This window comes from Carcharhinus amblyrhynchos, chromosome 8 (genome assembly GCF_965287045.1).
Source record: "Carcharhinus amblyrhynchos chromosome 8, sCarAmb.v2.hapA, whole genome shotgun sequence".
NCBI classification, from domain to species: Eukaryota; Metazoa; Chordata; class Chondrichthyes; order Carcharhiniformes; family Carcharhinidae; genus Carcharhinus; species Carcharhinus amblyrhynchos.
In genome coordinates, this window is record NC_137331.1 from 95181183 (window position 1) to 95208939 (window position 27757).

Sequence of the window (27757 nt, forward strand, 5' to 3'; positions counted from 1 at the left end):
TAACTGAATGGTCCTGAAGGATCTGGTGCTGACAGGATGAGCTGTACAGCCTCCTTACAAATCAATTTGAGACTTTTATCCCCCATCTAGTTTGGCTTAATTATTAGTGGCACAGGTAGACTTGCCTTCACGACACACGACAGTGCAGATTCGCTGAGCAGAGACTGATAGCCAAGTTCCACACACATGAGGACAGCCTCAACTGGGACCTTGGGTTCATGTTGCACTATCTGTAACCCCCGTGACTTGCCTGGACTTGCAACATCTCTCAGTTAATGTCCTGTAGGCAAGTGACTGTGAAGATCCCTGAGCTGCCACACACTTTGACGCCTGTTTGGGTACACTGAGGGAGAATTTAGCAAAGCCAATGTACCTGATCAGTACACCTTTTGCTCAAAGTGCTTTGCAAGTTGTTTTAGTCTTTAATGTGAGTGACAATACTCTTTACCCTTCTTTACATCTCTTTTTAACAGGCACAATGTTGCCTGTGTGTAACCCAACCTTTTAAAAATATCCATTATCCATGTGGGTGGCGTAGTGGTTAGCACTGCTACCTCACTGCGCCAGGTACCTGGGTTTGATTCCTGGCTTGGGTCACTGTCTGCGGAATTTGCATGTTCTCTGTGTCTGTGTGGGTTTCCTCTGATCTTCGGGTAAGTGTTCTCCAAGGTGGCCTTCACGACATACGACAGCGCAGATTCGCTGAGCAGAGACTGATAGCCAAGTCCCGCACACATGAGGACGGCCTCAACTGGGCCCTTGCGTTCATGTCGCACTATCTGTAACCCCCGTGACTTGCCTGGACTTGCAACATCTCTCGCTTAATGTCCTGTCTGGAGACAATACACATCTGTTTAACCTATGCTGAATGCTATCTCCACTTACATTGTCTGCATCTTTAAGACTTGAAAAGCAGGTTCGCTGTAAAGCCTCGCATTCTAATCAGTATTCTGTAAACTGTGTGTGTCTTTATATGCGCTTTTCTGATCAGAACTTTCCACACACCTGACGAAGGAACAGTGTTTCCGAAAGCTTGTAGGTTTACTATCAAATAAACTGGTTGGACTTTTAACCTTGTGTTGAGGGTTTCCTCGTTTCCTCCCACAGTCCAAAAGACGTGCTGGTTTGTGGATTGGCTGTGATAAATTCTTCCTTAGTGTACCTGAACAGGCACTGGAGTGTGGTAACTCAGGGATTTTCACAGTAACTTCATTGCAGTGTTAATGTAAGCCTACTTGTGACATTAATAAATGAACTTAAGTAAACATTATTTGTAAAAAGCTACATGAGCAGAGGTAATGTAACATTTTCCGCGTGTTTCCATTCATCTGGAAGAGGTGGGGGCGGGGCTCACGGATGAGGGCGGGGTTCACGGGGGGCGGATTAGTGAGCGGGGCTAAGGTGGGCGGAGTCAGCGGAATGAAGCACGAAGTTGATGGGTGGAGCTAGGGGGTGGGCGGGACCAACTGAGAGAAAAGCGGAGGTGGTGGGCGGAGTTAACAGGTGGGAAATGTTAGCCCGGGGATGGGCGGCGCTAACTGGGAGAGTTGTCAGGATTGCCCCGGGGCGCGAGCCGGTGGGCGGGGCCAACTGAGAGGAGCGCGGAGGTGGTGGGCGGGGCCAACTGAGAGGAGCGCGGAGGTGGTGGGCGGGGTTAACCCGGGGCGCGCGGAGGGGGGCGCGGCCAACCGGGTGGGCGCGCGCGCGTTACTGAGGAGACGCGCGGTGGAGCGGCCACAGCTGAAACTCAGGGACTTTATCGAAAAGCATCAGGGAGTCTGGTGAACACGGTGGGGTGATTAAACCACCGAAAGGTAAGCGACTCAGCTCCCTATGAAGAAGCGGTTAATGCCGCTGCTGTACCTCAATTACTCAGTCTGAACTGAGAGGGAGGGTTTATTGAATAATTTAGTTTTCTCGCTCATCCTGTGTGAGTGAGAAGCTCAGCTAGGCCCAAACGCCCTGCTGTATTTTGTTTTCCACATTGGAGAGGCTCTCACCTCACTGCTACACGCTCTACTTCATTGTTATTACTTTTTGTTGAAGAAATGTTCATTTTGCGCTCTGGTTATTTAAACAAAAAAGATGCCGACATCTGCAGGAAAATCTCAAGGCAGCCAGAATCAACAATTACTACTTTTATGAATTTCTGCATTTTTATCATTTCTGAATCAGTTATTTTTCAATGTATTTAAGCCTTAAAACGTTACCTGCTTTCCGAGTGTTTCATTTATTTACTTCTAATTCTGTCTGAAGCTTTAGTCAGATATTGTGAAATTCGCGCATTTTGAATTAAAGACTGTACATTTCGTTTCTAATTTAAAATGAATATCCAGTGATGCTCAAAATTGTTAGAACCAGCCACACACGCTGTGTTTCCGGTGAGACTTTTGTATCTTAATTTAAAATGATACTATACATCTGAAAAATTAAACGTTTCTGCCTACAATTTTTTTGCGATAAGTTCATGTTTTTCTACTTTTGACCTCTTAAACTTTCTTCCTTTCCCACTCCCTTTACTGATTTTAAAGCCTTTTCGCGCACTCTCTTTTGTGGCCTGTTGGGTGTTACTTCTTCCCGATATTTGTTTCCATTTAAGTAAAACATTGTTCTCGTGGTATTGTTTAGTTCGTCTTGTGAACGTTTGCCCCTTTTGTGATCGCAAATTGATGTGTATCATATTTTTGAGTTTGATACAATGAGCCGATCCCTGCACAAATTTACATTGTGGCAATACAACATTTTTTGTGTATGTTTGGGAAAGAGAAGCTGCGCAGTGTTATTGAAATGCTGCATTTTAGTCTTTCTGTATGACAGCACTGGTCTGTTTACAAATAACACGTTGTAAAAGTGTATGAAACCACAGCTGAGAAATGGAAATGTGATTGTGATTCTTTGAATGTTATTTTGAAAATATTAACATTCCCGCCGCCTCAAAAGCAATTCAAAATGCATTTATTTCAGAAATAAATGGTTATTTTCTAAATACGTAGTTCTGGTTATCTATACTTCAGGCTATGGTTATTTCATGATAGGATTACCATTCCATCTCTTTTTGTACTCCCAGCCATCATCAAGAACATGTTAATTTAATGACATTACAATCACAAGATGATTATTCAACAAAAAATTCTGTTGTCTTGTCCATGACGCCCTCAACTCTATTCTCAAACTGCTGATTGCTCAACTTCCCTTGCTGATTGGATTTGATTTATTATTGTCGCATGTATAGTTTCTTATCTGCTATTGAGACAAAACATATCATTCATAGAGTACATAGGGGAGAAGGAGAGATTGCAGAATGTTGTATTACAATCACAGGGTGTAGAGAAAGATCGGCGTAGTATGTGGTAGGTCCATTCAAAAGTCTGCAACAGGGAAGAAGCTGTTTTTGAGTCGGTTGGTATGTGTTCTCGGACTTCTGTATTTTTTTTCCCAATGGAAGAAGGCAGTAGAGAGTATGTCTGTAGTGCGTGAGGTCTTTAATTATGCTGGCTACGTTGCCGAGGCAGCGGGTAATGTAGACAGAGTCAATGGACGGGAGGCTGGTTTGCGCGTTGGATTGGGCTACATTCATGACCTTTTTGTAGTTCCTTGCAGTCTTGGGCACTGCAGAAGCCACACCAAGCTGTGATACAGTTGAAAAGAATGCTTTCTGCGGTGCATTTGTAGAAGTTGGTGAGAGGTGTTATGTTGTATAGACCTTTCCATAATTAGTGGTGTTCATGTGGCTAGCCTAGGACTCTAGCTGGCCTCGTGCTGCCTCTTGGCATCTTTACGGTTCCCTGTAAATTGTATCTGGATTTCTCGTACAGGTCAAGGTCACTCGACTTGAATGTGTCAAACCTGGAATTTAGTAAGCAGGGAATGTCCCTGTTCATCCATAGTTTGGGAAGCGCACAGATTTGCTTCTTTGGCACACAGATTTCTACACACTTATTAATGAAGTCTGTTACTGTAGTGGCGTACTCATTAAGGTTTGGTCACTTATTAAATGTTGATCAGTCCACTGACTCAAAGCAGTCCCACTGGAGATTATCTGATTCTTCAGACCAACATTGCACGACTTTCTTGATCGGGTTCTTTTGTTTCAGCTTTTGCTTGTAAGCCAGATGCAGGAGCTCAGCCTTGTAGTCTGATTTACCATCATTTGGCTGGCGATAGAGCGGTAGGCATGTTTGATGTTTGTAGAGTGTTGGCAATATCTTGGTCGGGCTGTCATGAGCTTGACCTGATTGAAGTCATGATGAACAAGGCCTCTGGATATTTCATCTCAAGGCTATTTCATCCAGCTCAGTCTTCACATCCACATGGGGTGGGATGTAAACTGCTGTCAGGGTAACAGATGATGCTGTTAGTTGACACTGGTAATGGTTTTTATCATGGGGTACTGTTCCCTTAGCTTCTTCAAATCTGGCGTCATCACCCCTCAAAAAAAATACTCCTTTTCCTCTCCCAAGTCCTTGTTTGGCACTGTTTGGATCAAGGCTGGAATGAGCTCAGGAACTGAGTGGCCCTGGTGCATACCAAACTGAGTATCAATGAGCAGATTTTTGATGTGTAAATTTTTATTCATTTGTGGGACATGGGCGTCCCTGGCTGGCCAGCATTTATTGCCCATTCTGAATGCCATTTGACAGAAGTTAGAATCATACAATCCCCACAGTGTAAAAGTTGGCCATTTGAACCATCAAGTTTACGCTGACCACAATCCCAGCCAAGCCCTATTTCTGTAATGCCACATATTTACCCTGCTAATCCTCCAGACACTCGGGTCAATTTAGCATAGCCTACCAACCTAACCCACACATCTTTGGACTGTGGGAGGAAACAGGAGCACCTGGAGGAAACCCACGCAGAGATGGAGAATGTGCAAACACCCAAGGCCAAAATTGAACCTGGATCCCTGGTGCTGAGAGGCTGCAGTGCTAACCACTGCTGCCAACGTGTTGGTGTTGTTGACAGTTTATCATCACTTTGGGGTGATAGTTGGTGGGGTTGGCTTTATCCTGATTTTTGTGGACAAGGCGTATGTTGCTGGCTAGATACCAATGTTGTCACTCTACTGGTCAGTTTGGCTGGGGGTGCGGCTTGGTTTGGAGCACAAATCTTTGGTACTATTGACAGAATGTTTTCAGGGCCTATAGCCTCTGCAGTGTCCAGTATCTTCAGTTATTTCTTGGTGTCATGTGGAGTGAATTGAGTCAGAGTCATACAAAGAGGCTTTTCGGCCCATTGAGTTTACAGTTACAAAACTACATTTAATCCAGTTTTTCACCACTTGGCCAGTAGCCTTGAACGTTATGACACTTCAGTTGTTCATCCATGTACCTTTTCAAAGGCTGTGAGGTTTCCCGCCTCTAGCAACCTCCTAGGCAGTGCATTCCGGACTCCCACCACCCTCTAGGTTGGAAATAAAAATTCTCAAATTCACTCTAAACCTCCTGCCTCTCATCTTAAAATTATGTTCCTTTGTATTGATACTTCAACTAAGGGGAACAGCTGCTTCCTATCCACCCTGTCCATATTCTTTATAATCTTATACACCTCAATCAGGAGACCCGCAGCTTCCTTTGTGGTAAAGAAAACAACCCAAACCTATCCAGCCTCTCTAGCTCAAATGCACCATCCCAGGCAACGTCCTGGTGAATCTCCTCTGCACCCCCTGCAGTGCAATCTTATTCTTCCTATGGTAAGGCGACCAGGCCTGCACAACTCTAACTTAACAAAAGACTTGTACAGCTCCAACATAATCTCCCTGATCTTCCAATGTGCCACGGTTGATAAAGCCAAGTATCCTATATGCCTTCTTAACTACCTTATTAACCACTTCTACTGTTAGGGATCTGTGGACAAGCACCCCAAGATCTCTGTTCGTCTGAGCTTCCTAGTGACTTGCCATTCATTGAGTACTCTCTCACCTTATTACTCTTTTCAAAGTGCATCACCTTGCACTGTTCAGGGTTGCATTCCATCTGCTATTGATCTGATCAACCTACCTGTGTCATTTGCAACTGGACCACCTTCCACCTCACCAATCTGTCATTCATCTGTATCATTTTTATATCACAAACGATAAAGGACCTAACACACATCGTTATGGCCTGCCACTGGACACCAGCCTCCGATCAGCCTTCTACCACAACCATTTGTCTGCGGCCACAAAGTCAGTTTTAAATCCATCTTGGCAACTGGTTCCCATGTGCTTTTACCTTGTTTCAGTCTCCCATGTGGGACCTTATCACAGGCTTTGCTGAAATCCATATAAATGACGTCAACTACACTACCCCATCTTTACACCTGATTCCCACCTTGAAAAATTTAATTAAATTTGTTAGTCGTGACCTCCCTCTGACAATGTCATGTTGAGTATCCCTGATCAAACGTTGCCTGTCCATGTGGAGATAGATTCTCTCTTTTGGAATTTTTTCCAATAGTTTTTCCATCACTGAAATGAGACGCACAGGTATGAAATTCCCTGGTTTATCTCCACTCCCCTTATTGAAAAGTGAAACCACAATAGCTGTCCTGCAATCCTCTGACACTTCCCCTGTGATGAGAGGGGAATTAAAAATTTGGGTCAGAGCCCTGTAATTTCTTTCCTTGCCTGTCACATCAGCCTGCGATAAACTCATCTGAACTTGGGGATTTGTTCACTTGAGGCTGCCAAAATCTTCAATACCCCCTCAGTCTCTCTGTCAAACTGTTCAAGAACCTCGGTCTCCCTCCCTGAATTCTGTACTGATATCCTCCCCTCCCCAGTGAAGACAGTTGTGAAATACTGGTTTAACTCCCTACCCTGGCTCCATGCACAGTTGCCCACTTGGTCACTAATGGGCCCTACTCTTTCCCTGGTTATCCTCTTACCTTGAATATCTTCCTAGTACACTGTGGGATTTTCCATAATCTTACCTGCCAGTGCCTTATGCCCCCTCTTTGTCCTCCTAATTGCCTTATTGAGTTCCCTCCTGCACTTTCTGTACTCTACTAAGGCCTCATCTGATTTACTCCCTAAGTACCTGATAAATGTCTCCTTATTCAGTTCTAACTATTCCTAGACATTTGGGGTTCTCTTGTTGCCCTTACACTTCACCCAGAAGAGAACATATTGTACTTATACTGTCCCCTTTTCCTTTTTTGAACACTCCCACTGCTCTGCTGTAGATTTTCCCACAGGAAGTTTGTTACAGAATGTTGATCTGAGTACAGAGTATTGTAAGCCTTTTCTCCTATGTATAGTGTTCTTTTGAGGTTTTGAGCACGTGCAGATTTCGGAGGGCTTTTAAATTTGCAAAAGAATGTTCTGCAATCACGACTTGTGGTATTACTGTTTTCCTGAGTTACATAAGAACATAAGAAATAGGAGCAGGAGTAGGCCATCTAGCCCTTCGAGCCTGCCCCGCCATTCAATAAGATCATGGCTGATCTGTCGTGGCTCAGTTCCCGCCCTCTCCCCATAACCCTTAATCCCCTTTCTTATCAAGAACCCATCAACCCGCTTCTTAAAAATATTTAGCGATGCAGCCTCCACCACTTCAACGGGCAGAGAATTCCAGAGATTCACCACCCTTTGAGTGAAGAAGTTCCTCCTCAACTCCGTTCTAAACCGCCTCCCCTTTATCTTGAGGCTGTGCCCCCTAGTCCTACTGTCTTTTTTGAGCGGGAAGAGTCTCTCCACCTCTATCCTATCCATCCCATTCATCATCTTATACGTCTCAATGAGATCTCCCCTCATTCTTCTAAACTCCAACGAGTACAAGCCTAGTTTATTCAGCCTCTCCTCGTAGCTCAACCCCCTCAACTCCGGTATCAGCCTAGTAAACCTCCTCTGCACTCCCTCCAAGGCCAAAATATCCTTGCGCAGGTGCGGCGCCCAAAACTGCACACAGTACTCCAGCTGCGGCCTCACCAATGCCCTATACAGCTGCAGCAAGACCTCCCTACTTTTATATTCAATCCCCCTTGCTATGAAGGCCAGCATCCCATTCGCCTTCCTGACCACCTGCTGCACCTGCAAGCTGGGTTTTTGCGACTCATGCACAAGGACCCCGAGGTCCTGTTATTGCTAAACTTTGTTATTTTCTTACATAAAGAACACCCTTTTAATAACATGTTCAATTACCTTTATTGTAGTCTTGAGTTACTACATTATCTTGGCGATGAGAAAGTAAGAAGAGAAAACTAAGTTTTCCATTGTTTAGCGTGGCAACACAAGCTTGTATACAGTAAGTAGTTAGTTTACATTTGGAATTCAAGTTGGCAGCACTATGACCAAGTTTGGGGCAATCTGAAAGTTGGGGAGAAACAAGGACTGGGCTGAATATATGGAGGGATGGCAGTATTTATTTTTTAGCAAATTGAATAGATGATGTGAAGTGCTTGATTCACCTTAATGTATAAGTCACGAAGACTTGTAAGTTGATGAGGATTCTAGGCATGGCACGGAAACCAAAGGAGATTCCATTTGCAGATTTAGTTGCTGTGATCCAGAATCGCCATAATCCAAATCCAAATCAATAGTGATAATGTGGAAATACTCGAGAGCTTGATGTTTCTAGGTTTCCAGATCACCAACAACCTGTCCTGACCCCCCCACGCCGAAACTATAGTTAAGAAAGCCCACCAATGCCTTTACTTTTTCAGGAGGCTAAGGAAGTTCAGCATGTCCACTATGGCTCTCACCAGTTTTGACAGATGGACCATAGAAATCATCCTTTCTGGATATATCAAGCTTGGTATGGCTCCTGCTCTGATCAAGACCACAAGTAACCACAAAGGATTGTGAATGTGGCCCAGTCATCATGCAAACCAGCCTCCCAACCATTGACATTGTCTACACTTTCTGCTGCCTCGGGAAAACAGCCGGTGTAATCAAGCACCCCGTGCATCCAGGACATACTCTCTTCCACCTTTTGTTAGGAAAAAGATACCAAAGTCTGAGGTCACGTACCAACTGACTCAAGAAAGGTACACTGACTTTTTCACGCAGGAAAAAGTCAGTGTAGTCAAGGAGAATACTGCGATACAAAGTTGTAGACTAGACAGGATTGAGATACGTAAGGAAGAGATGTTAGCAATTCTTGAGAGTATGAAAATAGATAAGCCCCCTGAGCCGGATGGGATTTACCCTAGGATTCTCTGGGAGGCTAGGGAGGAGATGGCAGAGCCTTTGGCTTTGATCTTCATGTCGTCATTGGGTACAGGTATAGTGCCGGAAGACTGGAGGATAGCAAATGTCCCCTTGTTTAAGAAGGGGGAGTAGAGACCATCCTGGGAATTATAGACCGGTGAGCCTTACTTCTGTTGTGGGCAAAGTTTTGGAAAGAGTTATAAGGGATAGGATTTATAATCATCTAGAGGGAAATAAATTGATTAGGGATAGTCAACACGGTTTTGTGAAGGGTAGGTCGTGTCTCACGAACCTTATCGAGTTTTTTGAAAAGGTGACCAAAGAGGTGGATAAGGGTAAGGCAGTTGATGTGGTGTATATGGATTTTAGTAAAGCGTTTGGTAAGGTTCCCCATGGTAGGCTATTGCAGAAAATGCAGATGCATGGGATTAAGGGTGATTTAGCAGTTTGGATCAGGCATTGGCTAGCTGATAGAAGACAGTGGGTGGTGGTTGATGGACAATATTCAACTTGGAGTTCAGTTACGAGTGGTGTACCTCAAGGATCTGTTTTGGGGCCACTGCTGTTTGTCATTTTTATAAATGACCTAGATGAGGGTGTAGAAGGATGGGTTAGTAAATTTGCTGACGACACCAAAGTCAGAGGAGTTGTAGACAGTGAGGACGGATGTTACAGTTTGCAGAGGGACATAGATAAGCTGCAGACCTGGGCCGAGAGGTGGCAAATGGAGTTTAATGCGGAAAAGTGAGAGGTGATTCACTTTGGTAAGAGTAACAGGAATACAGAATATAGGGCTAATGGAAGGACTGTTAGTAGTGTTGACAAGCAGAGCGATCTCGGTGTACATGTGCATAGTTCCCTGGAAGTTGGCACCCAGTTGATAAGGTTGTTAAGGCGTACATTGTGTTAGCTTTTATTGGTAGAGGGATTGAATTTCGGAGCCGTGAGGTCACGTTACAACTGTACAAAACTCTGGTGCGGCCGCACTTGGAGTATTGCGTACAGTTCTGGTCGCCGCAGTATAAGAAAGATGTGGAGGCATTGGAAAGGGTGCAGAGGAGGTTTACCAGGATGTTGCCTGGCTACCTTGTATTAAGTTGATCTTTCTCTACACCCTAGCTATGACTGTGTCACTACATTCTGCACCCTCTCCTTTCCTTCTTTCCTGTGCATACTATGAATGGTATACTTTGTATAGTGAGCAAGAAAAAATACTTCTCTCTCTATTACCAAAACTTGTGACAAAATCAAATTAAAGCCATCAGTGTTTGTTCAAGCATTCAAATTTCATAACTATTTTCAAAAAGCAGGTCAATTGGAAATAAATTTGTGGCAGAATTATGCCAGCTTTCAGAACAGTGTGATTTGAGAGCAGTTTTAGAAGATATGCAAAGAGGCTGATCAATGGTGTTCACGAGGAGTCAGTTGTTGGGAGAAACCATGCTAAGTTTTAAGCAGGTCTAGAAATTATTTCAGGGTGTGGAAATGGCTGCCAGCAATGATAGACATATTGAGCAGTCTAATGTTGGTGCTTGGGCAGCCACACTGCATCAAATGAAGAAAGAGGTTGCAATTAAAAAGGTGAAAGCAGTTGAGGCTTTAGTTGTGGCAGGCCACACTTTATGAATTATTGCAAATTTACGGATGCTGTTTGTCACTGGTGCACTTAAAAGTGGCATTTAGTAAAGAAATGCAGGGGTGCAAAGAGTAAGCAAGAAAATTTAAATTCAAAGAAGCCTCAGACTGCTCAGAGGAGCAAGCTTATGCCATGCTTAATATTAAAAATGTAAGCAGAGCCTATTTTTAATATAGTTGTAGTCCATGGTGAACTGATCAAGGTGGTGGTGGAGGACATTGGGGCCTCTGCATCTGTAATTCGTGAGGAAACTTACAAGTTTTGACCTACCTTGCATTAAGTTAATCTTTCTCTACACCCCAACTGTAAACTGTAAGACTACATTTTGCACTTTTGTTTCCTTCTCTATGAATGGTATGCTTTGTCAGTATAGCGCACATGAAACAATACAGTGTATGTTAATACATATATGACAGTAAATCAAAGTTGACATGGAACTCTTTTAACCAAGCACCAGCCCTTTCGTTGGAGTTTAGAAGGATGAGGGGGGATGTTATAGAGACTTACAAGATAATGAAGTGGATGGATACGGTAGAGGTAGAGAGATTCTTCCCGCTTAGAAAGGATAGCAGGACTGGAAGGCACAGCCTCAAGATAAGGGGAGGGGGGGGCAGTTTAGATCAGAGTTGAGGAGGAACTTCTTCACTCAAAGGGTGGTGAATCGCTGGAATTCTCTGTCCGTTGAAGTGGTTGAGGCTTCCTCGCTAAATATATTTAAGTCACGGGTGGATAGGTTTTTGATAGACAAGGGACTTAAGGGTTATGGGGAGAAAGTGGGAAAGTGGAGCTGATCCACTTCAGATCAGCCATGATCTTATTGAATGGCGGGGCAGGTTCAAAGGGCTAGATGGCCTACTCCTGCTCCTATTTCTTATGTTCTTATGTTAGAGGTGAACATTTGGAAGTAGACAGCAGAGTCCATATTGTATATAATAGTCGAGAAGCAAGGGCATGACTCCTTGTGATCAAAATAAACTGGTCGAGTTTGCCATTATGTTACTGGCTCAGCAAAATCCCATTGAAATGGGGCGAGATTATGCATGCAAAGTTGACCAAGGATGTTTGAAGAAATATTTGACATGTTCAAGGATGACCTGGAAACATTGCATGGTACCAGTTGGGAGTGGCTTGGTAGGGCATAGTCCAGACTGTATGTGGCTTCTGTAGGACCTTTCATGAACCACATGTTTTTGGTTGTCAGAGACGCACATTCAAAATGGTTCGAAGCACATAAAATGAGTAATATTACAATCCTGTCACAATTGAGAAGCTGCATCAAACTTTTGCACCTTGTGGTTTACCAGGCTCGCTTGTAGACAGTGCTGTTATCCAAAACAAGTGAGTTATTTCAAGAATTAAAGAATGGTGTATGCCATGTGCGTGCTGTGCCATGGGATCCAATTTCAAATGATTTGGTGGACCAAACTGTTCAAACTCTGATGGAAGGATTGAAGAGAATGGCAGGTGATATTTTGAGTACAAAACTCGGATTTTTACTCCACTATTGTATCATGCTACAATCGAGGCTCTCTCCAGCGGAAATGTTTTGGGTTGAATGCCGGAATCTCATCTGGACCTGCATTATCCAGATCTACAAACAAAAGTGAGCAAAAGATAAGAAAAGCAGAAGGACAAATATGACAGTCACACCAAAGAGAGTGAATTTGAACTGGATGATTAGGTTTACATTTGTAACTTTGGTGGTAACCAAAGATGGTTACTCTGAATAATTTTAAACCAAAGGAGTCCAGTGTCTTGTGTTGTGAGACTGTAACACAGAAGAGTTTGCAGACGCCAAAGCAATATTGATTTATGTTATGACTTGGTCAGGAAAAGTTTGAATCAGCAAACGTTGCCAATAACATGGCAGAAGGTAATGCTGCTGGAGTTTCATCTGGAAGTTGTACCTGTGTCTCCAGGTTTGGTTGATGCTGAGGGTGGAAAGTGGAATGTTCATGTATAGATTCTCAAATTACCTCCTTCATCTGTGTTTCCAGATCAAAAGTTACAAGAATCAGGATTGAATATAAAAGTAGGGAGGTCTTGCTGCAGCTGTATAGGGCATTGGTGAGGCCGCAGCTGGAGTACTGTGTGCAGTTTTGGGTGCCGCACCTGCGCAAAGATATTTTGGCCTTGGAGGGAGTGCAGAGGAGGTTTACTAGGCTGATACTGGAGTTGAGGGGGTTGAACTATGAGGAGAGGCTGAATAAACTAGGCTTGTACTCGTTGGAGTTTAGAAGAATGAGGGGAGATCTCATTGAGACGTATAAGATGACGAATGGGATGGATAGGATAGAGGTGGAGAGGCTCTTCCTGCTCAGAAAGGACAGTAGGACTAGGGGGCACAGCCTCAAGATAAAGGGGGGGCGTTTTAGAACGGAGTTGAGGAGGAACTTCTTCACTCAAAGGGTGGTGAATCTCTGGAATTCTCTACCCATTGAAGTGGTGGAGGCTGCCTCGCTAAATATTTTCAAGAAGCGGGTTGATGGGTTTTTGATAAGAGAGGGGATTAAGGGTTATGGGGAGAGGGCCGGAAAGTGGAACTGAGCCACGACAGATCAGCCATGATCTTATTGAATGGCGGGGCAGGCTCGAAGGGCCAGATGGCCTACTCCTGCTCCTATTTCTTATGTTCTTATGTTCTTATATTGTGTAGTTCAAAATACAACTGCAAAGCTCTTGACAGCCTTTCGTATAGTTAAGATGTTGCCTTTGGACCTGAGAGATTTTTTAAAATCATGTTCTCTGCAGCTTTTTGCTGCCAAATTGTCTGTAGAAGTCCTTTTATTGCTACTTAAAATGCGATTTGTTTATTTTTACTCAGATTTCTTTTATGACTGTGCCTTGTTAGGAAGAAAGTCGTCTGTTTTGTACAGTTTATTTCCTTCTTTGTGAATTTAAGGTTTCATTTTTGGTTTGGCTGGCAACAGTGTTAGTTGAGATGGGACATCAAGCTGGCTATTTCTCCCTGGTTTTGGAAATTCTCATGGTTCGCTGAAGGCAAGACTTGCTTTCCTGGAGTAGGAAATCTGCTGTTGGTGGCTTGACCAGAGTGTCTCCCTGGTGTTCTGGGAAGCTGTTCCATTAATATGCTTGGACATATTTAAATAGATCTCCACCAAGCCTTTCATTATGAGGCTGTTGCTCCTTTTCACTGTCCTCATCACTATATTCAAACTGTACCTCTGCCCTTTACCTCTGCCAATTTTAACTGATCAGTTTTGCGAGTTTCTAAAGTTCAAATTCTCTATTTTTCTTTACCCTTGTCTGCAATCCGAGCACGCTCATTTTTTTGTGTTTTGTTTCTTCTTCTGGCTGTTTCTGCTGCAATGGCCTCCCTCTCTTTTGCTACTCTCTCTCTTCCCTTTATTTTGAATTCAAGCTGCTTTATTTCTTTTTCAGGCACAAACTGTTTCATTTGTAATTAAATTCTAGCCATTTCCAATGATTCTGATTCTGTTTCTGACCATTTTAAATGCTGAGCTATCACCACAATTCTCTCTCCCTTACTTACACTGTTGGGTAATATCAACTGTAACATTTTTGCCAATGCCAAAAGCTTTGTTTTAGTCACCTTCGGTAAACCACCTTGCATGACTGCCTCCACACCCAGGAACTTCTTAGCCTCTGAAAGAGCCATTATTCCACAAAGCCCCCCCTATTTAAACCTTGAAAAGAAAACACAAATATGTTCACCACTCAGTGCAATCAAGAAATATAGAATTTAATCCTGCAAAAGAACGCCCAATTGTTATAATTCAGGTCAGAAACTCAAAAATGTTTTAGAAGCCCATCTGAATGCTAAGTTTTGCACTTTGTATTTGGCGAGGGTAAACATGTTATGTTTCCTCTCAGATATAATTCAAATAACCCACTAGGGAGCTTTTATCATTAATTTATTTTAGGATGTAATTAACATGTATGGAAAGAAAATAACTTTTATTAATTACAAAAACAAAGCAACTAGAATACTGTATAAACCTGAAATATATTTAAGATGGTCCAATCAAATAAATCTTCCCATAGAGAAAACATGTTCCACGCGTTTAACACAGGAAGATTAATACTTACATGATACTGGAACTGAGTCCTTTGGTTGGAGAATTGAAGGCCTAACTTCTCAGCCTTGTAACTTCTAGTAGCCCTCTGGGTACACCCAGAACAGTTGGAAGTCAGAACAGCTTCTCAGAACACATGACCTTCCTAACAATGCAGGGTTATAAACAAACCCCATTTTAAGGGGTGACCTGATTGAGGTGCTCAGAATTATGAGTGACATGGACAGGGTAGGCAGGGAGCTGCTGTTCCTTTTAGTTGAAGGGTCAATTACGAGAGGCCACAAGTTTAAAAGTGAGGGATGGGAGGTTTAGGAGGATTTGAGGAAAAACTTTATCCAGGGGGTGATGACGGACTGGAATGCAGTGTCTGTGAGAGTGGTGGAGGCGGAATGCTTCACACCCTTTAAAAAGTACTTTTATGAGTACTTGGCATGCCATACCGGAGGCTGATACCGGAGTTGAGGGGATTGAGCTATGAGGAGAGGCTGAATAAACTAGGCTTGTACTCGTTAGAGTTTAGAAGAATGAGGGGAGATCTCATTGAGACGTATAAGATGATGAATGGAATGGATAGGATAGAGGTGGAGAGACTCTTCCCGCTCAAAAAAGACAGTAGGACTAGGGGGCACAGCCTCAAGATAAAGGGGAGGCGGTTTAGAACGGAGTTGAGGAGGAACTTCTTCACTCAAAGGGTGGTGAATCTCTGGAATTCTCTGCCCATTGAAGTGGTGGAGGCTGCCTCGCTAAATATTTTTAAGAAGCGGGTTGATGGGTTCTTGATAAGAGAGGGGATTAAGGGTTATGGGGAGAGGGCGGGAAAGTGGAACTGAGCCACGACAGATCAGCCATGATCTTATTGAATGGCAGGGCAGGCTCGAAGGGCTAGCTGGCCTACTCCTGCTCCTATTTCTTATGTTCTAACATTCAAGGCTATGGGCCAAGTGCTGCCAAGTGGGATTAGGTGGGCAGCTTAAGGCCTTGCTTGTTGGGCTTCTTCTGCACTGTAGAATTCTGTGATTCTGAGCATTGCCAAGATTTGATGGGAATGATGTAGAAGCCTTTTTCATTTCATTTGAGAAAGTGGTTCAACAAATGGCATGTTCACACTCCATGTGGGTATTACTGATTCAAATGAAGTTACTTGGTTGAGGTAATGATGCAAACACCTCAGTATCAGAGGAGATTTCTGGGAAGTACGATGAAGTGAAAAATCTATCTTGGGTTCATATGAAGTCGTGCCAGAAGTCTACAGATAATGGTTTAGAAATCTAAGGAAAGAACCTGGTCAAACATACATGGAATTTGAAAGGATCAGAGTAATTTTGATAGGTGAATAAGGGCTTTGAAAATAGACCAGACACATGAAACTCTTAGAGAAATGATTATTTTGGAAAAGTTTAAAAATTCACTTCCTGATGTAGTTAGAACACACATGGAAGAGCAGAGGGTTAAAACTGAGAGGTTAGCAGCAGAAATGGCAGATGATTATGAATTAGTTCATAAATCAAAATTTGGTTTCTGACATCAGTTTCAGTCTGAGGGCGATAGAAATTGGGGAAAAGGGAAATCCTTAGGAGGTAAAGGTAGAGGAGATCTTGTGGGAGGTAATAGTGTACCTCGGGTTAAAAAGGAAGTACAGAAGAATGGAACTCTCCATTCACCTGACGAAGAAGGAGTCCCCTCGAAAGCTTGTGAGTTTACTATCAAATAAATTGGTTGGACTAAAACCTGGTGTTGTCAGACTTTTTACTGTGTTTACCCCAGTCCAACGCCGGCACATCCACATCATGAAAACTGGATAAGCCAGTGGAGTTTTTTAAAGTGGTAACGGAAAGCCCAGTTGAAGCAAATGAGGTGCGACAGGATATGTTGTGGTCACTGTCACGTTTTAAAATTCGTTTGTGGGAAATGGGTTTTGTTGGCTGGCCAGCGTTTATTGTAAGAAGTCTCACAACACGTGGTTAAAGTCCAACAGGTTTATTTGGCAGCACTAGCTTTCAGAGTCTCAGGCTCCTTCATCAGGCAAGTGAATACTTGTGTTCACAAACAGGGCATATAAAGACACAAACTCAATTTACACGATAATGCTTGGAATGTGAGTCTTTACAGGTAATCAAGTCTCAAAGGTACAGACAATATGAGTGGAGAGAGGGCCAAGCACAGGCTAAAGAGGTGTGTATTGTCTTCAGCCAGTGATATCTTGCAAGCCCAGGCAAGTTGTGGGGGTTACAGATAGTGTGACATGATGGTAAATATTCGTCATGGAGTTCAGTTACGAGTGGTGTGCCTCAGGGATCTGTTTTGGGGCCACTGCTGTTTGTAATTTTTATTAATGATCTGGATGAGGGTATAGTTGGGTGGATCAGTAAATTTGCTGATGACACCAAAGTCGGAGGTGTGGTAGATTGTGAGGAAGGGTGTCATAGTTTGCAGGAAGACTTGGACAGGTTGCAGAGCTGAGCCGAGAGGTGGCGGATGGAGTTTAATGCGGAGAAGTGTGAGGTAATTCACTTTGGTAGGAATAACAGATGTGTCGAGTATAGGGCTAACGGGAGGACTTTGAATAGTGTGGATGAACAGAGGGATCTAGGTGTATGTGTACATAGATCCCTGAAAGTTGGGAATCAAGTAGATAGGGTTGTTAAGAAGACATACGGTGTCTTGGCGTTTATTGGTAGGGGGATTGAATTTAGGAGTCGCAGCGTCATGTTGCAACTGTACACAACTCTGGTGCGGCCGCACTTGGAGTACTGTGTGCAGTTCTGGTCCCCACATTATAGGAAGGATGTGGAGGCTTTGGAGAGGGTGCAGAGGAGGTTCACCAGGATGTTGCCTGGTATGGAGGGGAGGTCCTATGAGGAGAGACTGAGGGATTTGGGGTTGTTTTCGCTGGAAAGAAGGCGGCTAAGAGGGGATCTTATTGAAACATGTAAGATGATTAGAGGTTTAGATAGGGTGGACAGTGATAGCCTTTTTCCTCGGATGGAGAAAGCTAGCACGAGGGGGCATGGCTTTAAATTAAGGGGGGGTAGTTATAGGACGGATGTCAGGGGTTGGTTCTTTACCCAGAGGGTGGTGAGGGATTGGAATGCCCTGCCTGCTGCGGTTGTAAATGCACCTAGTTTGGGGGCGTTTAAGAGATCCGTGGATAGGTTTATGGACGAAAAGGGATTGGTTTAGGTTAGAGGGTCATTGTATTTTTAACTGGTCGGCGCAACATCGTGGGCCGAAGGGCCTGTTCTGCGTTGTTATGTTCTATGAACCCAAGACCCCTGTTGAAGCTGTCCTCGTTTGCAGAACTTGGCTATCAGTTTCTGCTCAGCAAATTTGTGTTGGCATGTGTCGTGAAGGCCACCTTGGAGAATGCTTACCCGAAGATCAGAGGCTGAATGCCTGTGACTGCTGATGCGTTCCCCAACTGAAAGGGAATACTCCTGCCAGGTGATTGTCGAATGGTGTTCATTGATTCGTTGTCGTAGTGACTGCATGGTCTTCCCAATGTACCATGCCTCAGGACATCCTTTCCTGCAGTGTATCAGGTAGACAATGTTGGCCAAGTTGCAAGGATATGTACCGTGTACCTGATGGATAGTGTTCTCACGTGAGAATCCGTGTCGATGATCCACCACATCTTGCAGAGCTTGCTGTGGCAGGGTTGTGTGGTGTCATGGTCACTGCATTTATTGCCCATCCCTGGTTGCCCTTGAAAAATGCTCCCCCAGTGCCACTTTGAACACCTGTCCAGCTTTGTGCCCTAGAATTCGATCCAGTACTGCACAGTCTCTTGTTGGATTTGTTGAAGATTGATTATCTGTGAGGCTCAGGAGGAGGTCAAGATGGACCGACCACTTGACAGTTCTGGCTGAAGAAAGCTGCAAATGTTTCAGCACTGTCTTTTTCACTGATGTGCTGGGCTCCCTCGTCGTTGAAGATGGGGATATTTGTGGAGCATCCTTCTGTTGGTTATTTAATTGTTGGCCAAACACAACTGGATATGGCAGGACTGCAGAGCTTGTATCTGATCCATTGTGGAATCCCTTAGCTCTGTTACTTTCACTGTTTCGCATGCAAGTGGTCATGTGTTGTCTTTTAACCAGGTTGACATCTCATTTTTAAATGAGGTTGGTGCTACTCCTGGCTACTCATTGAACAAGGATTGATCACTTGGCTTGATAATGATAGAGACACAAGACAATCCACGAGGTTACTGATTGCTGTGGAATGCAATTCTGCTGATGGCGCACAGCACCTCATGGATAACTAGTTTTGATTTGCTTTGTTTTGTATCAATCTCATTTAGTATGGTGTTACTGCCACACAACATGGAGCTTGCCTTCTGAAGAATGGTTCATTGGTTACGCTGATCAATGCTGTCATTAACAACAGCAAAAACCTACCAACCAATCAGATGCATTTGTCAATGTCCCCTCTGGCAAAAATGACCTTTTTAAGATTCAGTCAGTAGTGACGTTCCCAAGCCACTCTTGATGGACATTGGACTCTCCCACCCAGACTATATTCTGTGACTTTGCCATTCCCCATGCTTCTTCCAAGTGATGTTTAGTGTACAGTAGGACTGGTTTTGAGAGAAAGGTGGTAGTTAGCAGGAGGTTCCTTTTATCAACATTTGACCTGATACCATGAAACTTCATGGGTCCAGAGTCAATGTTCAGGATTGCCATGGCAACTCTGTCCTGACTATCACTGTATCACTGCTTCCTCTGGTAATGTCCTGCCATAGAACAGGATATACTCGGATAGCAATGATGGTGTATGGGCAATTGACTGTAAAGTATGATATAATGAGTACAACAGTATCAGGCTGTTGCTTGACAAGTCTTTGGGATAGCTTTCCCAATTTTGGCTCAAACCCCTTAGTGTTGGTGAAGTGGACTTGCAGGGTGAACAGGGCTGGATTGCATTTTTTTTGTTGCTATGCATAAGTCAATGCCAGATAGTCAGTCTGTCCGATTTTATTGCTTTTCGATTTTTCTGTGATAGTTTGATGTGACGGAATTGATCGCTAGACCATTTCAGAGGACAGTTAAGACTCAAGCACATTGCCTTGGGCCTGGAGTCGCATATAAGCCAGACAATCTAAGGAAGGCAGATTTCCTTCCCTGAAACTAGCCTCCAGTTCCAGATTTTTAATAAGTAATTGAATTTAAATTCCACCAGCTATCGTGGTGGGCTTTACATGTGTGTAGACACGTTTGTTAAAAGGCAAAAGGTTATATTTTGTTTGTGCATGTGTTGTCTGTTTGAGACTGAGGCCTTCTACTCTTGATTTTCAGAAGGTGTTTGACAAGGTACCTCACAAGAGGTTATTGCAGAAGGTCAGGAGACATGGAGTTGGGGGTAGGGTGTTAGCGTGGATAGAGGATTGGTTGTCAAATAGGGGGCAGAGAGTGGGGGTTAATGGGTGCTATTCGGATTGGCGGATGGTGACTAGTGGAGTGCCCCAGGGGTCGGTGCTGGGGCCTCAGCTTTTTACCATTTATATAGATGATCTGGAGGAGGGAACCGAGTGTATGGTGTCGAAATTTGCTGACGACACCAAGATTGGTGGAACGGCAAATTGTGCGGAGGGTGTGGAGAGTCTACAGAAGGATCTAGATAGGCTGGGCGAATGGGCCAGGAACTGGCAAATGGAATTTAATGTTGGCAAGTGCGAGGTGGTCCACTTTGGTAGCAATAATGGTAGGAAGGATTATTACTTATGTGGTGAAAAACTGCAGCAGGCGACGGTGCAGAGGGACCTCGGGGTCCTTGTGCATGAGTCGCAAAAACCCAGCTTGCAGGTGCAGCAGGTGGTCAGGAAGACTAATGGGATGCTGGCCTTCATAGCGAGGGGGATTGAATATAAAAGTAGGGAGGTCTTGCTGCGGCTGTATAGGGCATTGGTGAGGCCGCAGCTGGAGTACTGTGTGCAGTTTTGGGCGCCGTACTTACGCAAGGATATTTTGGCCTTGGAGGGAGTGCAGGGGAGGTTTACTAGGCTGATGCCGGAGTTGAGGGGGTTGAGCTATGAGGAGAGGCTGAATAAACTAGGCTTGTACTCATTAGAGTTTAGAAGAATGAGGGGAGATCTCATTGAGACGTATAAGATGATGAATGGGATGGATAGGATAGAGGTGGAGAGACTCTTCCCGCTCAAAGGATAGTAGGACTAGGGGGCACAGCCTCAAGATAAAGGGGGGGGGCGGTTTAGAACGGAGTTGAGGAGGAACTTCTTCACTCAAAGGGTGGTGAATCTCTGGAATTCTCTGCCCGTTGAAGTGGTGGAGGCTACCTCGCTAAATATTTTTAAGACACGGGTTGATGGGTTTTTGATAAGAGAGGGGATTAAGGGTTATGGGGAGAGGGCAGGAATGTGGAACTGAGCCACGACAGATCAGCCATGATCTTATTGAATGGCGGGGCAGGCTCAAAGGGCTAGCTGGCCTACTCCTGCTCCTATTTCTTATGTTCTTATGTAAATTCACAGTCATATAAAGCAACCTGACGACCATTCACTTTAAAAGAGCATTCTGAGTAGTGATTTACATTGTTCATTGGTTTAAGCTGAAGACTCTAAATTAAATGTGTTTGCGTCACAAAGTTGATTTTGTTGCCGAACTGGAGGATTAACTGACTGCTAACCATAAAGAAGGTGGATAAACAGGCTTGAAAGCAAATGACATGAACATGCATAATTAATGATAAGTGTGAAAAATTAAAATGCTTAAATGTTAGAAATTCTGAAAGATCAATCAAAGTTGCTAAAAACATACAGTAAATCAGTATCTGTGGAAATAGCAATTTAAATTAATGTTTTGGATGCAGATTATTCTGCAAAATTGTCAGAAGCCTGGAACTTAAACATCCATTTTCCTATCCTTATCACTGATGCTGACTGTCCTGGCTTGGACTGTGGTTTCTAAAAACATTGTGTTTAAAAAAGAAAATTAAGGGGAAACAAAATGGAAATGTCCTTGCATCTTTGACCCCCTTTTCATAATAAACAAATTTAGCAAAAAACTGGGAACCCTAAAATAAAAATGGAGCACAAAGCAGGTCAAACAAAATGGGAGTAGAGCTAAAACAAATGAGTTTGGATGTACCTTAATAATAATTTTGAGTAGAATTTTAAATTCTAAGAAGGCTGTTGCTAACTTGGAGTCTGAGGAAAAGCAGCAGCTTTATGGCAATGAACTTAGCGACTTAAAAAGGAAATAACAAATTCCAGACCAGCATGAACAAAAGTATGAAATACATGCATACAGCATTGGCTGTAACATTTTCATCAGCATTGTGAGTAAATGTTTTCTGAGCCATGGAGTAAAGTACATGTGAAATTGCTGTGTAATGATATTCTGAAGTTATTAACCACATACAAGCGTCAAGATGTACAGTACTTCTTTTGAACTTGGATGGTATCTTGGAGAAGCATTTTGAGCTCTAAAGCACTGGGATATAACATTCAGTATGTTCATGGAAGAACTCAAATGATACGACAGAATATTGAAGTATATTGGCGTGGTTAGTTTTTCCTAGATGTGTTGATATCAATACACTAAATATATGTAGTGAAAACACAGCGTTCTGTTGTGCTAAACCACAGAAGTAAACTTCTAGGCCAATATTGGTGATTGATGCCATTTCTACCAAGGGTTTCTTTTCTTCCCTGCCCATATCCTGAAAACTGAGGAGAAGGTGAAATCTCAGTAATGTGCTGTATATATTAAGTCCACAGCTGTATTTTTTAATGTTTGTAAATTTGTTTTAAAACCTAAGAAGTGATGAGAATGGTCGTCCTTGGAGTTCAAAGAAGACGATGGATGTGCAGACATATCAACAATGAGGATGGAGCTGGTTATGTAGTCCCAATCTAGTTTCATGGAATATGAAATAGTTGGAGCACTGGAATGTTGGTAGATGGACAGATGCAGCTCTGTGACATAATTCATGGTAAAAAGTCTGACAACACCAGGTTTTAGTCCAACCTATTTATTTGATAATATACTCACTAGCTTTCGGGGTTACCCCCTTCGTCAGGTGAATGGAGAGTTCTGGCCTCAGACAGAGCATATAAAGCACAGACAGTTTAGAGATTACTGATTAAAATGCGAATCCTTACACCTAACCTGCTGTTCAAGACCTGAAGTGGCTGATAATGTGAGTGGAAGGAGCACTGATCACAGTTTAAAGAGATGTGTATTGTCTCCAGACAGTACAGTAAGTGAGGTTTTGCAAACCCAGGCAAGTCACGGGGGTTACAGATAGTGCGACATGAACCCAAGATCCCTGTTGAGACCGTCCTCATGTGTGCGGAACTTGGCTATCAGTCTCTGCTCAGCGACTCTGCGCTGTCGTGTGTCGTGAAGGCCGCCTTGGAGAATGCTTACCCGAAGGTCAGAGGCTGAATGCCCGTGACCACTGAAGTGTTCGCCAACAGGAAGGGAACAGTCTTGCCTGGTGACTGTCGAGCGATGTTCGTATACACAGGATTTGCTCAGATGAGGAGGATCGTGACAGACACCTCCAGACCCTGAAAGATGCCGTCATAAGAACAGGATATGGTGCTCGACTCATAGATCGGCAGTTCCGATGCGCCACAGCGAAAAACCGCACCGATCTCCTCAGAAGGCAAACACAGGACGCAGTGGACAGAGTACCCTTCGTCGTCCAGTACTTCCCCGGAGCGGAGAAGCTACGACATCTTCTCCGGAGTCTTCAACATATCATTGATGAAGACGAACATCTCGCCAGGGCTATCCCCACACCCCCACTTCTTGTTTTCAGACAACCACACAACCTCAAACAGACCATTGTTCGCAGCAAACTACCCAGCCTTCAGGAGAGCAGTGACCACAATACCACACAACCCTGTCACAGCAACCTCTGCAAGACATGCCGGATCATCGACATGGATACCATCATCACACGTGAGAATACCATCCACCAGGTACATGGTAAATACTCTTGCAACTCGGCCAACATTGTCTACCTGATACGTTGCAAGAAAGGATGTCCCGAAGCATGGTACATTGGGGAGACCATGCAGACGCTACGACAACGGATGAATGAACATCGCTCGACAGTCACCAGGCAAGACTGTTCCCTTCCTGTTGGCGAACACTTCAGTGGTCACGGGCATTCAGCCTCTGACCTTCGGGTAAGCATTCTCCAAGGCGGCCTTCACGACACACGACAGCGCAGAGTCGCTGAGCAGAGACTGATAGCCAAGTTCCGCACACATGAGGACGGTCTCAACAGGGATCTTGGGTTCATGTCGCACTATCTGTAACCCCCATGACTTGCCTGGGTTTGCAAAACCTCACTTACTGTACTGTCTGGAGACAATACACATCTCTTTAAACTGTGATCAGTGCTCCTTCCACTCACATTATCAGCCACTTCAGGTCTTGAACAGCAGGTTATGTGTAAGGATTCGCATTTTAATCAGTAATCTCTAAACTGTCTGTGCTTTATATGCTCTGTCTGAGGCCAGAACTCTCCATTCACCTGACGAAGGGGGTAACCCCGAAAGCTAGTGAGTATATTATCAACTAAATAGGTTGGACTAAAACCTGGTGTTGTCAGACTTTTTACTGTGTTTACGCCAGTCCAACGCCGGCATACCCACAACATAATTCATGGGCAGCAGAAGACATTGACACGATCCTTTTCAATAGTGACAGAAGCTCGAGGGATCAGTGCTCTCTAGTGAGCTTGTTCTCGTGTTGATTTTTTTTTTCGGCTCATTTAAGTTTGGTGCCACATCACTTAAGATTTCCCTTAAGCATGTTTTTGTGGCATTTGCACAACCGACCTTGCTTTTTAGCACTCCATAGAGCAGCTGACTCAGAATGCGATGGTCCCAGCTTGCAGGTGCAGCAGGTGGTCAGGAAGGCGAATGGGATGCTGGCCTTCATAGCGAGGGGGATTGAATATAAAAGTAGGGAGGTCTTGCTGCAGCTGTATAGGGCATTGGTGAGGCCGCAGCTGGAGTACTGTGTGCAGTTTTGGGCGCCGCACCTGCGCAAGGATATTTTGGCCCTGGAGGGAGTGCAGAGGAGGTTTACTAGGCTGATACCGGAGTTGAGGGGATTGAGCTATGAGGAGAGGCTGAATAAACTAGGCTTGTACTCGTTAGAGTTTAGAAGAATGAGGGGAGATCTCATTGAGACGTATAAGATGATGAATGGGATGGATAGGATAGAGGTGGAGAGACTCTTCCCGCTCAAAAAAGACAGTAGGACTAGGGGGCACAGCCTCAAGATAAAGGGGAGGCGGTTTAGAACGGAGTTGAGGAGGAACTTCTTCACTCAAAGGGTGGTGAATCTCTGGAATTCTCTGCCCGTTGAAGTGGTGGAGGCTGCCTCGCTAAATATTTTTAAGAAGCGGGTTGATGGGTTTTTGATAAGAGAAGGGATTAAGGGTTATGGGGAGAGGGTGGGAAAGTGGAACTGAGCCACGACAGATCAGCCATGATCTTATTGAATGGCGGGGCAGGCTCGAAGGGCTAGATGGCCTACTCCTGCTCCTATTTCTTATGTTCTTATGTTCTTATGAATTATATACTGTACCCAGCACAGCTGGGCTGTCAGGAGCATTGCCTCAATGCTTCCGCATTCTGTCTAAATTTTTGCTGACAAAGGAAACATGTTGAAGTTCCCATTAGTTTCCAGTGTGATGATGTGATAAAATTCCTTGAATTTGCAATAATATTGAAATAGCTGCTTTTTTTGCCTTTGTGAACCCACTCAATATCCTCCCAAGGCTATAATTTAAACATGTTGGTTATCCTTTAGCAGTAATCATATTTGTAGTTTCTTTTAAGTGATCCTTATATAAACAGATGAGAAATTCTGCTGCTTTGGATCACAAAATTTATTGAATGTATAAAAGTAACTCATTACCTTATCCCCAACTGCATTTGATTTTAATGTTAACACCCACCATTTATTTTTTTTTTAAATAAACTAAATGCAGCATCTTGTTTGTTTGTATCTCTGTTTCTGATATAAAAAATGCATCCTAAAATTAATTTGCTATATTGCTAACTGCAGTGTGTGCATAAGTATCCATCATGGTTCTGCGGTAGCATTCTCGCATCTAAGTCAACATGTTATAGCTCAAAAAACATAAGCACAAAATTTAGATTGACATTCCAGTCCAACGGGGGGGGGGGGAGAGGAATGCTGTACTGTCAGAAGTACGTCTTTCAGATGAGATGTTAAATCTTTCAATGAATGTAAGAGATAGAACATAGAAAACTACAGCACCAACAGGCCCTTCAGCCCACGAGTTGCGCCGATCACATCAACACCTATCTATAACCCCCAATCCCATAAAACCCCATATACTCATCCAGAAGTCTTTTAAAAGACCCCAGCGAGTTCGCTTCCACCACCACTGACGGCAGCTGATTCCATTCACTCACCACCCTCTGAGTGAAAAACTTACCCCTAACATCACTTCTGTACTTTCCTCCCCGCACCTTAAACCTGTGTCCTCTCGTAGCGACCATTTCAACCCGGGGAAATAGCCTCTGAGAATCCACCCTATCTATTCCTCTCAACATTTTATAAACCTCTATCAGGTCGCCTCTCAACCTACGTCTCTCCAGGGAAAAGAGACCCAGTTCCCTCAACCTAACTTCATAAGGCATGCCTCCCAGTCCAGGCAACATCCTTGTAAATCTCACTGGCATGGCACTGTTTCAAAGACTAGCAAGGGAGATGTCCCAAGTATCCTGGCCAATATTTATCCATTAATTCATGTTGTTAAAGCAGATCGTCTGTTATATTGTCACATTACTGTTTATTGGAACTCACTGTGTGCATATTTCCCCTTTACAGTCCCTATTGTGTTGTAGGAAAAATCTTTATTATGTCACAGAAGATGCTATGTAAATGCAAGTCTTTCTTTACTTTCCTAAGATTAGATGTTTTTGGAAAAGAGCAAGTCACAACTGTGCATATGCTGGTTTTTGAAAATGTCACATGATGTGTATCCAGTTTTTGTTGTGAAAAAGCAATTAGTCTTGTTTCCTCTTGTGCACAACAACACAATTGAAATGTGGAGATGGTAAACAATACTTCTTGTGGTATGCTGTGCTTTGAAGTTAATACTAGAGTGCAAATCTGATAGCATCAAGTTAAATTTGCATGTTAAGTGGGAATCTCTTTGGTATGATTTGCTATTGCTAACATTATAATGTCTGGAAAAATGGCAGGTTGAATCACAATTTTGCAACTTTTGTCTATTGGGCATGTTGGGCAATATATCAGCTGGAGTACTTAAAAGCTAAGATGCGCTGTGTCAGTCAGTTTTGATCATAGATAACAGATGTTTGCAGTGACATCCTCCCAGAAAATATTAAACAAAAATAAGCACGAAATTTGTATTGAGATGGCTTGAGAGAAAATTCAGGTTGAGAGAAGTTCATTTTAATGAGTCATCTAATCACATTCCATGGATGTGTTTCTTCTGCCTCGAAACACATGGATGACACATAGCAGACTTTCTCAAATGCAGATAATTGATTAACTATAGTCCACTAGTGACAATGGGCATCTCTCTCCAATGCAGAAGCGACAATGAGCTATATATATTTAGCAAGAATGGGGGCAAGATGAGGAGGCAGACCAGCATGAATGAACACAGACAGTATGGAGATTACCCCTGCATTGTCGTCATTCTGCATCGCAACCTACTGCCATCCAGTTGACTGAGGTAATCTACCCCGTAAGAAGTCTCACAACACCAGGTTGAAGTCCAACAGGTTTATTTAGTAGCACAAGCCACTAGCTTTTGGAGTGCTGCTCTTTCATCAGGTGAGTACCCTCCCACTCACCTGATGAAGGGGCAGTGCTCCAAATGTGGCTTGTGCTATCAAATAAACTGTTGGACTTTAAACTGCTGTTGTGAGACTTCTTACTGTGT

The 27757-nt window shown here is 43.6% G+C and overlaps 1 protein-coding gene across 1 annotated transcript in view; it reads left to right on the forward strand.

Annotated features, from left to right (window-relative positions):
- The first annotated feature begins 1714 nt into the window (after positions 1-1714).
- scap (SREBF chaperone) overlaps positions 1715-27757 on the forward strand; it is a 170699-nt gene continuing 144656 nt past the window's right edge. The window contains exon 1 of the mRNA XM_080194528.1: positions 1715-1814. The gene's annotated coding sequence lies outside the window, so the exon portion shown is untranslated. The remainder of the gene's footprint in view (positions 1815-27757) is intronic.